The sequence below is a fragment of the Mauremys mutica genome, chromosome 4 (assembly GCF_020497125.1).
Source record: "Mauremys mutica isolate MM-2020 ecotype Southern chromosome 4, ASM2049712v1, whole genome shotgun sequence".
Taxonomy (NCBI): domain Eukaryota; kingdom Metazoa; phylum Chordata; order Testudines; family Geoemydidae; genus Mauremys; species Mauremys mutica.
The window spans coordinates 15313617-15330288 of NC_059075.1; the positions used below are offsets into that span (position 1 = coordinate 15313617).

Consider the following 16672-nt stretch of genomic DNA (forward strand, 5'->3'; position numbering starts at 1 on the left):
TAGGTGATAGAAATTGCAATGAGCCTCTGCTGTTATCTGAAACTGCAGGAGCAGTCATGGATCCAGTGAGATGCCAAACTGTGAACCATTTTAACAAAATATAGGCACTAGTTTGTGCATATTTGCCCATTCCTCTGCATGTTTTCGCCTACCAACAGGCATCATTACCAATGTTTAAGGCTGAACCCACCCAGTTTGCTTTAACCAGTTGTTATACTCACAGCATACAGAGTGCTTTATCCTTACTATATTTCTGGTAAGACTTCTACTCATGCAAAAAGACACTGCTTGCTATGGAAGTACTACAGAGAACTCAAACATCTGCAAAGCATTTGCTGTTTGCCAGAGATTAACAGACCCAACGTAGGAGCAGAGTTCAAAATTAAAGAGTTAGAGGGATGGAAACATAGATTTCTGGCATTTTACCTCAAACACTCACTTATGTTTTTACTTGTAAGGCCACATTTTCACTGAAAGGATATTACTGGGTACAAAGATTGTTGTGAGAGCAGGAAGCTATGGAAAAGTGATGTGGAACTGGTATTTGGCTTACAATACTGCCACCCAAATCGCCTCACGGTCTTCCAAATCTCATAAAAATACATATTATCCCCACTATACAGATGGTTAAGTTGCGTGACAGAGTTTCAGTGACTCGTCCAGTGTCACACAGTGAATCAGTGGAGAAGCCAGGAAAAGACTACAGGAAGCCTTACTCTGTCCCTTTCCCTAGCCACAGACACCCACTATCATTGGCTATGATGTTGCAGTCCGTAATTAGGCAAAAACATTCCCACTGACTTCACCACTAGGACTAGAATATGGAATTTCAGTGCCCATCTCCCTCCATAACCAACAGGATGAAAATAAGCCACATTAAATCATAGTATGTTGTGCCAAGGAGAAAATACGTGAAAAGTCAAACATATGACTTTATAACTGCATGTATCTTTTGCTGTGAAAATGTGAATGCGCCTCAGTTTCTCACTTGCTGATAGGATAGCTGTCCTGGTGAACCAGAATGTCTCCCCTGCCAGGAAAATGTAAAAAAATAACAAGTGGAACAAAAAGTCTGAGGAAAGCCTAGTCTTCCTCTCAACCCCAGCTCTTTCCCAAGGTTCCATACATTTTTTTGTCCATCGATCTCAGTATGCAAAAAGGAGTTTCCTCCCAATTTATGGACTACAAGTCCCAGAATTCCTCTCTTCTGAGCAGAAACCAGGTTCAAGATAAAGATGGAACCTACCTTAATCGGCCAGGGCACCCTATGGTACTGCGCACGATCTGACTACCGCAGTTTTGGCTAGTTCTGTTTAAGGAATTAAGGACATAATATCATTTATGAAATTCACCCAATAATAAACTATTAAGCAATCATTCAGATCCAGACTGCTCATGCCAACACACAGGAAGAAAATAAAATCCCACCACCAGTTCACCCTGCATTTCACAATATTAAATAAATTAAATTACTGCATGCTAAATTATCAATTACAGAAGAGTTTTAGCTTTCACATAGCCACAAAAAGCATAAATGAACAGAGCATATGATCAGGGCTGAGCAACAAACAGTTACGGAGCCCTAGCCCCTGGCCGGGGCGAGGCAGCAAAGAGTCTCTGGCTCAGGCCTGCACTCAGGCTGAGCAGCAAACAGTCAGGCCTCCTAGCTCTGGTGGCGGGCTGACAAGCACAGGCTTCTTGCCTAAGAGATGGGGAGGCTGCCACCTATGGATTGGGGTGGCAGGGGGACGCAGGCCCACCCCACTCCACTGCATCCCAGGCCAGGGCCCTAGCAGTGGCAGAGCGGGGATCCTGACCACAACACCGTCACTCACTTGCTGTCAGCGTTGCAGCCAGAGAGGGGTCGGCTACCCCCGGGCCACTTCCCCACTCCCCCTCAGGGTGTACCTGGCTCTATAGAGGGTCATTAGGGAAGAAGGCCTCTGTCAGTGCTTGCAGCTCCTCCGTGTTTGGGTCTGTAAATGGCCCTGGGTGGTCCTGGCCATTTCTCAGCTCCCTCAGGGTCTGCGGCAGCCTCCCAGCTCGGGAGCTCACAGGAGGCGTCTGGCTTCTCTGGCAGCTGCCTCCCCACTGAGTTCTCCAGCCTGCCTTTTGTACTTCCGGTCCCACTCACTAACTTCCGGTGGGAGGGTTGAGCATGAGGTGGCTCTGCCCACCAGGGGTCAATGAAGGGCAGGGAATATATGCTGGCAAGTGGACATTTACCTTAAAAAATTACTGTTGTGCACTCAAATGTTTTACTCCCTTCCTTTGCAAAAATAAGCACACACAAATACAGGTCCATTGAAAACAGCGCTCTCTCCTAGATTTACGCAACTAATTGCACTCACAAATCGCTATATGCAAATATCTGGCAGATTTTTAATTTAGTCCAGCGTACATTCTAAGTCTTTACACTGCAGAAGCTGTTATTACTTTCATCACAAACAAACCTTACCAATGTTTGGTGTAGTGAGGCCTCCATTAAAGAATCAGCATTTGCTCAGAGACGTCGCACACTTACTACAGTTGTCTCCCAGGCCAAATATTAGGAAAATAGCACTGGGCCCGATGCTTTCTCCAGCCATGGCAGTACAAAGGACATTCTCTGTGTGGATCTCACCCAGAGCATGTGTAGCAGAGGAGGCGGCTTCTCATTCACGACGTCATCCCTTGGGGGTCCCAAGCTGAGACAATGATGAGGCAGGAGCTGCACGTTGTCTCACCAAAGCTTTACAGGAAATCCAGACTAATGTTAATGCAGTCCCATTAATTTTTCCATGAACCCCTCTATGCCTGAGCACCTCTCTAGAAACGATTCACCCTCTGGCTCTGGAGTTTGTCTCTGGCAGAAGAGTTCTGATGGAGAAGCACTGCCTGCTGCTTGTCCCTCCCAGTCCATAGCCCTGCCCTCTGGGGGATATGCAAAGCTTTACACCAAAACCTCACTTCACTACACCCCCAGAGTGATTTAGGGCACGTTCCACGAGGATCCTCATTTGGTGTTCACCTTCACCCTCAGCCCAGCCAGTAGCATTGCTGCAGAAGGGGACAATCCAGGCCACTGTCTGGAAATTGCTGGCAAACATTGAATTTTCATTGACAACCACTGGCCCTCAGTCATCAAGTCCCTTATCTTTCACATGAGATGTCAGCATCAAAAAACCCCAAGCCCTTTGCACACGAGTAGAGCTGTCTCTCCCAGCATGCTTGCCTAATTCCTCCAAGCCCAATTCCCCATAGCGGCAATTGACAAAGTATTTCCCATCACTTCTGGTCCCTAACTACTACTATGTTGGTACCATTACAATGGCAGCCAAGATTCACTGAAGAGAAGACCACCACGTTTTTGTGCCAGGTGGATGAAACAATCCCTACACGTTCATAATTGTAATTCTTCACAGCACCTTGAGGCTTATGAAAGATATGAAGTCCATGTATAAATTAGAGCACATGATAATGAACAATGCAAGCACTTTTTACCTTGCTGCAACTATTGTCTGAAGCATATGAACTGTATGTGAAATGCAGCGTGACTTGGGATCATATGTAGCACACATATGATGCTGATCCTTCAAAAAATACTGCAGTAATTATTTTAGCTTGTAATAAAAGAGCACAAAATGTTCTGCTGAGTGGAAGCCCATTTTACAGATGGATAAACTGAAGCACAGAGATTGAGTGAGTTGGGCAAAGTCAGAGCCAGGAATAGAACCCAAAGACTCCTAATTGCCAGCTCTACCTACTAGGCAACATCCCCTCTTTAGTAAGCATATGTTCTCCTAACCACTAATCTTTCAGGCAGCTTACAAATGTCAATATTTAAGGGGTTAAACTTTTGTTTGACTAAAACAATCCCCAAATTTCAGAAAGAAATTGAGTTTGTAAGAAACTCCTCCTCCTCCAAGGATGCAGATATTACAGGACCCAGGGTTCTGTATGTTCACTAGCTGTGAATCCCTTTCTTCTGAACCATTAACAATAAAGCATTAGGTGTTTAAATTAAATTTAATAATTGGAGATATACCTATATCCTAGAACTGGAGTCCAGCCCCCTGCCTTCACTAGCAGGACCAAGTACTGATTTTTGCCCCAGATCCCTAAAGTGGTCCCCTGTAAGGATTGAACTCACAACCCTAAGTTTAGGAGGTCAATGCTCAAACCACTGAGCTATCCCTTCCCCCAACTGAGCATTGGAATTGCCCCTAATTGAGAATTGCCCCTAATTGGAATTGAGGGGCACTGGGTAAGTTAGTAACTAAGAACATGAATGGAGTGATCATATAAAAACTTACTCAACAGATAACAAAGCTTCCCAAGTATTTAATTGAATAACATCTAGCAAAATATGTTACATAATAAATGTCCTGGTTGAAACAGCTTTGCACTGGCGTGGTGGTTATTTCTTAAAAAGACAACAGAGTTTTCTCTCTCTCCTGTAGTAGGAAGCATCATTCTTTAGATAGTTCTTTGGACTTCCATTAGTGGAATGTAACCTATAGTTAATTACCTAACTATATTCCTTTGTTCTCTGTGGACACAAACATCTCTGCACTGAGCTGTTCATAAACCAACAACCAAATTTTGCTAAAATTAAAAAAAAAAGTACTTTGAGATTCCTTAGCAGTGTTACATTTCTCTCTTGCATTTCTCCACATAATGTCTTAAAATACATTCAAGAAAGCTCAGTTAGTGGTGACAAAGAAAGAAAAATGGAGAGGACTATCTGGATTTATTTGTTAAAATGGTTTGTGTAATCTAGTCTGACTCTAGGGCAAACTGATTTTAATCTTCATATGTAGTCCTTTGAGACCCTTCTGACCATGAAGATAAGAACAGCAAAGCTTTTACTATAATGCAATGTCATATTTATAAAGGCTTCCTGCAAATCTGCCTGTGAGATTGTTAGCAAGGGGGAAAAAATCCAATTTAACAAAAGCTTTAAAAACACATTTGATACACCACAAATCCATGTAACTGCTCAGCAGAATTAAAAGAAAAGGTGGGGGGGAAGCATCTGCAGAGCAGCTTCGCAGTTGGTCCATGATTCAAGTTAATGATAAGGAAATCTTCAACGCCTGTATGGTCATCAGGTAAGCTACAGGCAGTGAGAAGCTGTTCTGGTTTGCTTTCTGCTAGATTCGAATTTCAAGCTATAATGTACAAAAATCTTTGTCTTAGTGCAACCTTTTAAAGTTTTGCAGGACCAAATGCAAGGCTGGTTTAGCCCTGGAGCTTCTCTAAGTCTCTGTCATATGCATTTTCCATTGTAGGACTTGCAGACAAGATTTCCAATTTGTTCTTTTTTTAGTTGTTTTTTCTTCATGCTTCAAGGATATGGAGATTTAATGGAGAGATCTTTAAAATATAATGTTTTGCTGATAAATGACAATACAGTTAAAAGCAGTTTGTTGTTTCCTGCTGGCAGCTTTTTTGCCAGCATTAATAAAACACATAATATAATCATAATGATCTATGCCATGAAGCAAAGCAGTCAGCCTCTTCTACATCTGCAGCTGTGACCAGGCTTCCGTTCGTATTGTTATATAAATACACTCTTTACAGTGATACATTTTCCATACCACTTATCTCATTTGCCTTCCAGTGGACACACAAATCAGTGGTCCTTGAAATCACTGTAAGACAATGCACACAAAGTGGTTCTTGCCAGATACTCTGGCTCCCTTCCTTTCAAATTCCACACCCTGACCCTTCTTCTGACCAAATCCCTGTTCCCAATAAGGCCTTCATTCCCTTTTACAGACTCGCCTGTTGGCTCTGCACCCTGCCAACTCCTGCCAAGTCCATTTGCCTCTGCAGCCCCCCTTCCATCCCCTCTTCTCTGGCACTGGTCCCCCTGCCTCACACGTTTCCTTCCTTGAGTAGCTCAGCTCTCCCTCTTCCCATTGAGCTTGCTTCTCCCTTTGATGCCTTCCTCACTGGAGCTGTCCCTTCCTGACACAAACTCCTGATCTGCTCCCACTCTCAGTCTCCCTCCAGGAGTTAGACCCTCCATTTACTGCGCGGTCTGTTACTCTGGAATCATTGTTGACCCTTAGGGCTTGTCTTCACTACCGGGGAGATCGACACTGCTGCAATCGATGCAGTAGGTGTCGATCTAGCGGGTCTAGTGAAGTCCCACTAAATCGATTGGAGTGCACTCTCTAGTCGAGTCCGCTACTCCAGCTCCCCGAGAACATTAAGAGAAGTTGACTGGAGAGCGTCTCCCATTGACGCAGCGCAGTGAAGACACCGGGGTAAGTCGACCTAAGCTATGTCGACTCCAGCTACATTATTCACAGAGCCGGAGTAGCGTAACTTAGGTCGGCTTATCCCAAAGTGAAGACAAGCCCTTACATGAAATCCTCAACCAGTCCTCCATCTCCAATCACCCTGTTGCCGCTCCCTCCTCTTTGGTCGCCACAAGCCCATGCTCGGCAGACTCTAGGCCAGATCTTCAGCTGGTGTAAATTGACATATTTCTATTGAAATCAATAGAGCTGTGCTGATTCAGCCCAGCTGAAGATTTGTCCCTCGGACTCCTGCTGCCTACCTAGCCTAACCACTCCACACCTAGCACATCCTCTCTGCTACTTCATACAGCCACGTCTCTCTCTCTCTCACTGTCTCTTTTCAAGCACACCATCTTCTTCCTTGCCGTTACCTCTTTGTTTCTCTCCCTCTCTTTATGGCCTGATGGCTGAAGGCTTTAATTTCTTCAGTTTAAAATGGGCCAAATTCAGAGCTGTGGCATGAGATGGCATGTTAGACTCTCTTCTGGATCCTCAGCATGAAATTTACACCAGCTTAGAGTCCTTGAGACATTAATATAGTAGATATAAGTCAGGGGTGGCCAGCCTGTGGCTCTGGAGCCACATGCAGCTCTTCAGAGGTTGATATGCAGCTCCTTGCATAGGCCCAACTCCAGGGCTGGAGCTACAGGTGCCAACTTTCCAATGTGCTACAGGGTGCTCACTGCTCAGCCCCTGGTTCTGCCCTAGGCCTCAGCCCCACTCCACTCCTTCCCCCAAGGGTCCCGCCCCTTCCCCTGAGTCTGCTGCACCCTTGCTCCTCCCCCCGCCCCCAGCCTCCTGCACACCACAAAACAGCTGATTGCGGCAGGCTCAGGGATGGAGGGTTAGGTGCTGCTGGTGGGTGGGAGGCACTGGGTGTGGGAGCTGACAGAGGGCTGCTGACGTAAATTCTTAGTCAGAATTTACCAATGTGCATTGCCACTTTCTCAGGCACAGGTTGTCCACCCCTGATATAAGTAAAAGAGAAAGTGGAAGGGCTATTGTAAATAAGGGAATCAAATTTAAACATTGCTTCTGAATTTGGCACAGTCCCTTTACATAATTGTTTTGGGGGATTTTTTGTTTCTTTTTAAATTTTACTCATTTAGTTTTGCATCCATCATTCAATAAAATAGGAAAACACATAGTTGTAACACCGCATAGTGTTCAGTATACAGAGCAGGATGCTTCACCCCTTCTCATGTGAACCTATCAAAGGTAAGAGATTTTTCCAAGGACATAGTACATTTCCAACTCTGATGTACATAACGAACAACAGTAATCGGGATCTAACGATGATCTCCACCTGATAAGGAACAATGAATCTACTACAGGAATAAAACCTGTAGAAACATCAGAAAAATACTTTATATGGAGATGATGTAACATTTCCCTAAAATGTAAAGAAATCCATGACTTTGGGTAAGCATCTAGATTTAAAGTAAATTATGCCAAATCTGAAATGCTAGCTATAAATTTGTTCTAATTTGAGAAGTCATTCCTCCAGAAAACATTCGGGTACAAATTGGCAACAAATTCTGTGCGATATCGAGGAATTCAAATCTCAAACAACCATGAAGAGTTCTAGGATTTAAATTTCAAACCACAACTTCAAAGGACAAAAGATCTGGAGGGCTGGGGAAAGCATGCAATTTCTTGGTTGGAAAGAATAGCCACAATCAAAATGAATATTTTTTTCTAAGGATCTCTTTCTTGTTTTCAAAATCTTACTGTGATCATTCCAGATAAAACCCTAGCAGGAATACTGAGGAAGATGTTACAATTTATACGGAATTAGACAAGTGACCACAGATACTCTGCTACATCCATTAAACAGGGTGGACTAGCTATTCCAGCAGCAAAGAATCCTGTGGCACCTTATAGACTAACAGACGTTTTGCAGCATGAGCTTTCGTGGGTGAATACCCACTTCGTCGGATGCAAAACATTACTATCAAGCCAGCCACTTCAAAGCACGCAAATGATTGAGGGCATTCTAACAAAGCCAACACTGGGAGTTTATTGAACAAGAAAATGGTGGCAGTGTGAACATTACTATGCTAGAGCAGCAAAGAGTTCTGTGGTACCTTATAGACTAACAAACATATTGGAGCATGAGCTTTCATGGGTGAATACCCACTTCATCGGATGCGTGCTCCAATATGTTTGTTAGTCTATAAGGTGCCACAGAACTCTTTGCCGCTTTTACAGATCCAGACTAACATGGCTACCCCTCTGATACATCATTATGCTAATAATTAATTAAAAAAACTAATTGTTTTTATTAATAAAAACAAAGTCATGTCCTCTGGAAATTTATTCCCACCCTTTAGCAAAGGGATTGGAAAAGAACTATAGGTTAGATAAATTATTTTCCCTTGCCAATGATACCCATTGCAAATAATCCAGATCTTAATCCACATCATGAACCAGAGAGTTTTAAATATTGGGAGAGCTGTGGAATACAGTTACCCAGATATTCAGTAAAGAATTTTTTCTAATTTATTTAGACATCAAAAAACTAACTATAACTGGCCCACTCTCCCATAGTACCAGTACTTTTAAATTAGGCATTATGTGTCCAGGAAAGTTGTTTTATACAGAAAACTAAGATTTATAGAAGTAATGGTGTCTGGTAAGATTAGGAAACAAAAAAATATAACTAATTATATCAATTTTTAGGGACAACTTTCCTAACAAAATTGACCACATATGACATGCAGGGAAAAGGATCTGGACAGGCAAATTACCCCCAGAGGAATAGGGTTTGATCTGGGGGGGGGAAAAAAAGGGACCAGCAATCTCAGTCTGTAGCTCAATAAATGAACATTTCTCTAAGATACCATTTCAATGATACTGTAGAGATATGTTTGTAGAAGATTATAATTTAGAGATGCTCCCTCATAAAGGGACAGTATTATGAACATAGGGATTTGGAGATAATCTGGAGACGGCAGGTGGGAACACCACATGGCTGTGTGCAGCAGTTCACCAGAAATGCTCTCCAGTTTGTTTCATTAAAGTTTTATTCCATTCTCGTTTGCTGGTTTGTTATTTAATGAACCCCAAGATCATTACATGGAATCGGAAGTGCTGAATGAGAAAGAAACTTCAGTCATTTTGAAGTTAACTCCTGTGTTTGTAGAGACAAAGGGAGGCACCAGAGAAGCATGTGGAGCACCAGGCACAGAGGCTTTTGCATGTATTTGGTGAGCACAATAGTAGTTTGACTAGTTTAAGAAGGGGAGGGGGAAGCCAAAAAGGGATGTGTTGCAAACTCCATCCAGTCTGCAATTGTCAGGCCATGTTGCAGAGAACTGGAAAAAATTCAGACAGATTTGAATTGTGTTTAGCAGCCACAGGGACAGAGTAGTTGCTAGTTGTGGGGGGAGAGGGGGGAAGCATTGCATATTTAAAACAACTTTAAGTTTGAAGAATGCGAAAGAATGACATTAAGTAAAATACTGACTACAGTTGAGGAATATTGGATGCCAAAACCTTTGAGACACACATTTTTTACATGCATGCAAAAAACTGATGATGACCCCATCGAGCAATATGTCGCAGAATTAATGAAACTCAGTAAAACCTGTGACTTTGGTGATCTGACAGAGTCTCTAGTCAAAGATTAATGCCAGAAATGATTCCAAAACAATATGTTATGAGAGAGACTGCTCCATGAAGGAGACTTGACTTAAGAAAAAGCTCTCCAGATATGCAGATCAGCAGAAACTGGGAAAGCACAAGCCAAAGAGCCGAATTCACTAGAAGTGGTTATCCATGTACTAAATACAAAAGAATATAGCCAGAATAGGTCAAATCGAAGAGTGGAACCTCTTGCTATGAAAACTACTGCTAGGGGGAAATCTGGGTACAGACTGGGTCATGTGGAAGGTGTGGATCAGAGCATGGCCCCAAACAGCGTAATGCCTTTGGGAAACTGTCATAAAGGTAGGGGAAATAATCATTTTGCAAAATGCCGCAGATTCCAAATGGAGAAAAGTCAAGTATATTCAGTTAAAGACAAGCTGGTTAAAAAGTTTTTCATAGATGTACTGGGATCTAGCAAGCCTGATGTGAGGGCCTGGATACTGCCTATGACAGTGAATGGAACGATTATTCCACTGAAACTAAATGCAGGAACTCAGGTTAATATTCTGTCTGAACAAGATTATGAGAGACTAAAAATAAGACCAAATCTGGGACCAACAAAAATAAAAGTAACTGATTATTCTGGAACAAATATACCAGTGAAGAGGAGGTGCATTGCGAGCATCAACCATAAAACCCCCATGTATAGGCTCCCTTTCATTGTAGTGCCAAAAGAGGTGACACTGATTTTAGGCCTGGCTGCAAGTGAGACACTGACTCTGGTAAAATGGGTGCTCTCACTACAAGATCATACTGAACCTGGCTATGAAGCAGTGGTCTTTCAGGAATATCATGAACTGTTTCAAGGTTTGGGCTGCTTGCAGGGTGAACATACAATCCGAATTAACAAGCAGATCTCTCCAGTTATCCATCCATGTAGAAAGGTGCCATTTACACTCCATGATAAACTCAAGGCTGAGCTTGCCAGGATGGGAGCAATGCAAATAATGCAAAAAAATGAGGATCCAACAGAATGGGTGAGCTTGCTAGTCATTGTGGAGAAAAGTAATGGCCAGCTTTGCGTATGCTTAGATCCCAGAGATCTCAACAAGGCTGTAAAAAGGGAACATTTCAGACTATCAACCAGAGAAGAGATTATGGCTCAATTTGCAAGTGCTTAATATTTTAGTAAATTGGATGCAGCCTCAGGTTTTTGGCAGCAAAAATTAAACAAAAGAAAGCTCAAAACTATGCACATTTAATACCTCATTTGGCAGATACAGATGCTTAGGCTTACTCTTCAGCATAACTTCAGCATCAGAAGTGTACCACAAAACCATACATATGATCTATAAACATATTCATGGTGTTGACACCCCAAAGGATGACATCATCATCTGGGGCTCAATGAAAGAGGAGCATGATCATAGACTTTGGGAAGTCCTGGATGCAACTAGAGCTGCAAACCTCAAACTAAATAAGGAGAAATGTGTTTTAGGGGTTACAGAACTGACTTTTTCTGAGGACATTATTTCCAACGAAGGTGTAAAACCTAACAAGAGGAAGATTTCAGTCATTGAAATGATGCCATGTCCCTAGTCAAGGAAAGATGTCCAAAAGTTCCTGGGAATGGTTAGTTATCTTGAAAAATTCATACCTAATCTATCTAACAAAGAAGCACCTTTGAGAAAACCCTAGAGAATAAAAATGAATGGTATTGAGGTACAGAACAGAAGGAATCATGGGAAGGTTTAAAACAACAAGTGATACAAGAACCAGTGTTGAAGTTCTAATCACCAGGAAGGTCTATTAAAATTTCAGCAGATGCTTCACCATCTGGGTTAGGTGCAGTGATTTTACCAAAGTATGAAGATGGTTGGCAGCCAGTGGCATATGCATCCAAATGAGAGACTGAGGCAGAAACCAAATATGCACAGATCAAGAAGGAGCTTTTAGGAATATTGTTTGCCTGTGAGAGATTCAATCAGTATATTTATGGACAAACAGTGGAAGTTGAAACGGATCACAAGATTGTGATAGTGTTATTAAGCAAACTGCTAAATGACTGTACCTTGAGGATTCAAAGAATGATGATAAAGCTGCAAAAGTATGATTTGGTTGTGACCTACGTGCCTTGTAAGTTCATATTCACTGTAGATGCACTTTCCAAAGCAATGTCACCCATGAAACCAGAGTAAACTTTAGAGAGAGAGATGTAAGCCTACATAGATTTGATTGTAAACTCAATTGTCCTAGCTAACAGGAAACTGCAACAAATAAGAGAGAAAATGGAGAAAGATGAAACATTGGAAATCCTTAAAGAAGTGATAATTAAGGGGTGGCCTGAAGAAATAAGCTATTGCTATCCAAGTATAAAAGACTATTGGAACTGCAGACATGAACTTAGTGTGATAGATGGGGGTGATTTTCAAGGGCAGTAAGATTGTAATTCCAATGAGCCTCCAAAAAGAAATGCTACAGAAGATCCACGAGGGTCATTTAGGAATTGAGACAAGCACAAGAGAGGTGCTATATTGGCCATGGATCAGTCATGACATTACTAATGTGGTAGGAAACTGATTCTCATGCTTGAAATACAAGCCATGCCAACAGGCAGAGCCACCAAGACTTAATCCAGTTCTGCAAAGGCCTTATGAGAAAGTTGGCACTGACTTATTTATCTGGTAATCAAAGGCTTATTTAATACTCACAGGTTATTATTCTCTGTATCCAGAAATTTGCACACTGCGCAGTACTAACAGTAAGTCAGTGATAGCTGGCATGAATGGAATCTTCTCCAGATGTGGAATTCCAGAAGTCTTTAGTGATAATGGGATGCAATTTTCCAGTGCAGATTTTAGGCAATTTGCCATAGATTGGGATTTTCATCGAATTACCCCCAATCAGATGGACTTGTGGAAAGGTCTGTACATTCAGAACCTTATGAAAAAGACGTTTGACAGTGGGGGTGATTGGCATAGAGTGTTACTGATTTACGGAAGTACGCCCCTGGAGAATGGGTTTTCTCCAGCTCGGCTGTTAATGGGCAGAAGAATCAAATCTAATTTACCAATTACTGAGAACTTGCTGAACTCTCATAACAATGAAGCCATTCAGAAGATGAAAGAAAATCAGAAGTGGAAGCAGAAATATTATTTTGACCAAAGGGCCCATGATCTCTTAACTCAGGTGATAAGAGTGCCTGAGGGATCACACCTCTAATACAAAGAATGCAGGTAAAACAGAACGGGAGACATACAATTCTCCCCCAAGGAGTTCAGTCACAAATTTAATTAACACACTGTTTTTTTAAATCATCAGCATGGAAGCATGTCCTCTGGAATGGAGGCCAAAGCATGAAGGGGCATATGAATGGGTTTAGCATATCTGACACGTAAATCCTTTGCAACGCCAGCTACAAAAGTGCCATGCAAACACCTGTTCTCACTTTCCTGTGACATTGTAAATAAGAAGCAATCAGCAGTATCTCCCTTAAATGTAAACAAACTTGTTTGTCTGAGCGATTGGCTGAACAAGAAGTAGGACTGAGTGGACTTCTAGGCTCTACAGTTTTACATTGTTTTGTTTTTGAGTGCAGTTATGTAACAAAAAAAATCTACATTTGTAGGTTACACTTTCATGATAAAGAGATTGCACTACAGTACTTGTATGAGGTGAACTGATAAATACTTTCTTTCATTTATCGTTTTTACAGTGCATTTCTAATAAAAAATAATGTAAAGTGAGCACTGTACACTTTGTATTCTGTGGCATGTAATATAAATCATTGTTGAAAATGATACGTTGAATCATATGTTGAAAATGTAGAAAAACATCCACAAATATTTAATAAATTTCAATTGTTATTCTATTGTTTAACAGTGCGATTAATCGCAATTAAGTTTTTTAATCACAGTTAATTTTTTTTAATCCTGTGAGTTAACTGCGATTAATTGACAGCCCTAATAAATACATATACAGTATAAGAGTTAATTTGTTTTTCTTTAAGAGGGAAGATGTAGAGATATGCTTGTAGAAAATTATAATTTAGAGATGCTCCCTCACAAGGGACAGGTTTATGAACATAGGAATTTGGAGATATGCCCTGGAGGTGGGGGTTGGGAACACCCCATGGCTGGATGCAGCAGTTCACCAGAGACGCTCTCCAGTTTGTTTTATTACAGTTTTATTCCTCTCTCATTCACTAGCTGGTTATTTAATGCACCCTAAGATTGTTACAGGTACCTCATACTACACAGGTTAAATCAGAGGTGGGCAAACTATGGCTCGCGGGATTGTCCCGCCTGGCCCCCGAGCTCCTGGCCTGGAAGGCTCGCCCCCCCCCCCCGGCCCCTCTCCTGCTGCCCCCCACGCAGCCTTGTATTGTTTCTGATCTGTACATGGCAAGGATATGTAAATGTGTTAAAACTTCCTAAATAAATAAATGTTTTAAATGTTATTTTCTCAGCCTATTAAGGATTACGAAGGGATGGGTGAAGGCAAAAACTTGTAGGTTTAGAACTGGAAGTACATAGTAATGATTTATGTGCTGGCATAATCAGACAGATCAGTCGTAATAGCTATTTTCCTCTTCCTAACATTAATCCATCAAATGGGGTCTGCTGCACAAGTCCTCCCCTTCCAAAATGCTCTGTTCAGTCACATACCCTCTATCACACCACATGCTAGTGTCTTCTTTTATGATATCCCACCACTCCTTCTTTGGTTGGCCTCTCTGCCTTTCTCTTTCAGTTGTGATCTGTTAGACTCTCACATAGTTGTCAGGACTGCACTTCACATGACCAAATCATCTGAGCCTGCACACCCTCATCTTTCCATTTATGAGTGTTACTTTGAGCATGTCCCTAAGGGCTTGTCTACACTCATAGACTTTAAGGTCAGAAGGGACCACTCTGATCATCTAGTCTGACCTCCTGCACAATGCAGGCCATACACTCTCACCCATCCACTCCTGTAACAAACCCCTAACCTATGTCTGAGTTACTGAAGTCCTCAAATTGTGGTTTGAAGACGTCAAGCTGCAGAGAATCCTCCAACAAGTGACCCGTGACCCATGCTGCAGAGGAAGGCGAAAAACCTCCAGGGCCTCTGCCAATCTGTCCTGGAGGAAAATTCCTTCCCGACCCCACAGTGGCACAGCTGCAGCTGGGCTGCAGTGACAGGAGGGGTTCTCCTGTTAGCATAGTTAATGCGCCTTGCTGAGAAGCGGTAGCTAGGTCGAGGAAAAAATTCTGCTGTCAACCTAGTGCTATCAACGCCAGAGGTGAGATCAGCTTAACTCAGGGGTGTGGATTTTTTACACCCCTGAGCGACATAAGATACATATTCTTCATGTGGTCTTTCTTGCTTACATCACTCATCCATTTCCGTAGTCATATTTCTATGGAACAAATCATTAGGTCATGTTTCTTCTTTGTTGCCCAGCACCATCATTAAAACCAGAGGAACCACCATTTTCTAAGGGAGGACCAGTGTAGGAGCCACTATGGTGGCTCTACAGCACTCCAAAATTACCCTAGTTAGGATGAATAGGCAGGGAGTTGGACCTATGGGCTTTCTGGCTGTTTTGCATCACTAGCGAGACACACTGCAGTCAGAGCAGCACCCATAGGACATTTTTTGTAGTTGCAGATCATTTTCAGTTTGATGGGAAACAAAATGGCTTCTCTCTGAGAGATAAATTGTATGATAGGCTCAGTAGAGATACAAGCAACTTTAAAAAAAAAAGGGAGGAGGAGGAACCATAGAACTAAAATTAGACAGAGTCTGCGGGTTACTGAAAATGTTGAAATAGCAAATACAATTTCTGCATTTTCTAATCTTTGTAACGCCATTTAAAACTGTACCAGACATTTTATGCACCAAGAGTCACATTTTTTATCATCATCTGTTAGAATCACGGCTAATGGCAAGTTATAGTCTATTAAAACAAAACAAATGTGTGTGAGGGGAAGCATCAAACCACAATCACTCCCTTTCAGTCACACATGCAATCCAAAAATAAAATCTTTTGCGCTTCTCATTCCCCCTTTTTCCTTCTTCACCATATCTTGGGTTATCTTTTCATCTCGTCTGTTGCTTTGTGTTTTCTAACCCTTCTCACTAACTTTCATCTCTTCCTTCTCTCAAACATCTAGTGACCGGAGGGAAAATATGAAAATTAAGAACTCTGGAAAAATGTGGTTTTAAATTTCCGCATTTTTATTTATAAGTAAAATGGAGGATTCTTAAAATGAGACATTTGGAAAATACGCCCTCTGACAGCAACCCCTTCCTTTCCCCCTGCACCCCCCCTCCATTTCCCATGTCTTACTTGAGCCCTTCTGGACTGATTCAGTATTAAAGTAACACAGTTATCCTATGTCCCACAGTGAAGTGTCCTGGAAAGTCTCTACTGAACCACGAAAGGACTTTGTGGTATGGAAGGAGGTTTTTGAGGGGAGAGGGAAAGGTGATTTAAATTAAGCCCCACAGCCTAGCGAAGGGGGCATTCATCTCCTGCTTCCGAGGTTCTCTCATTTTTAGGTCACCTTTCAATATCTCATTTATTTCTACCTTAGGTTTTTATGTAGTACTTGGTATCAGTTCTTTCCCATCCATATCTGTGTTGTCTCCCTCCCTTCCCCTTTGCTTTCCTATTCACCCCAATTCTCTCCCTGCTCTCTACATCTTCTTTCAATCTTCACTCTTGCCCTCCTGCTTCTCCTCCCGTCTCTCCCCTTTCACCATTTCTGCTTACCCCTCCATCTCCAGTTTCCTTGCTCCCC

General features: G+C 42.1%; 1 protein-coding gene across 1 annotated transcript in view; it reads right to left on the bottom strand.

Moving 5' to 3' along the window:
* Positions 1-2682, bottom strand: part of KCNH5 (potassium voltage-gated channel subfamily H member 5) — a 260681-nt gene extending 257999 nt beyond the window's left edge. The window contains exons 1-2 of the mRNA XM_045012158.1: positions 2624-2682; positions 1247-1309 (exon numbers count right to left, since the gene is read on the bottom strand). The gene's annotated coding sequence lies outside the window, so the exon portion shown is untranslated. The remainder of the gene's footprint in view (positions 1-1246; positions 1310-2623) is intronic.
* Positions 2683-16672: the final 13990 nt, after the last annotated feature.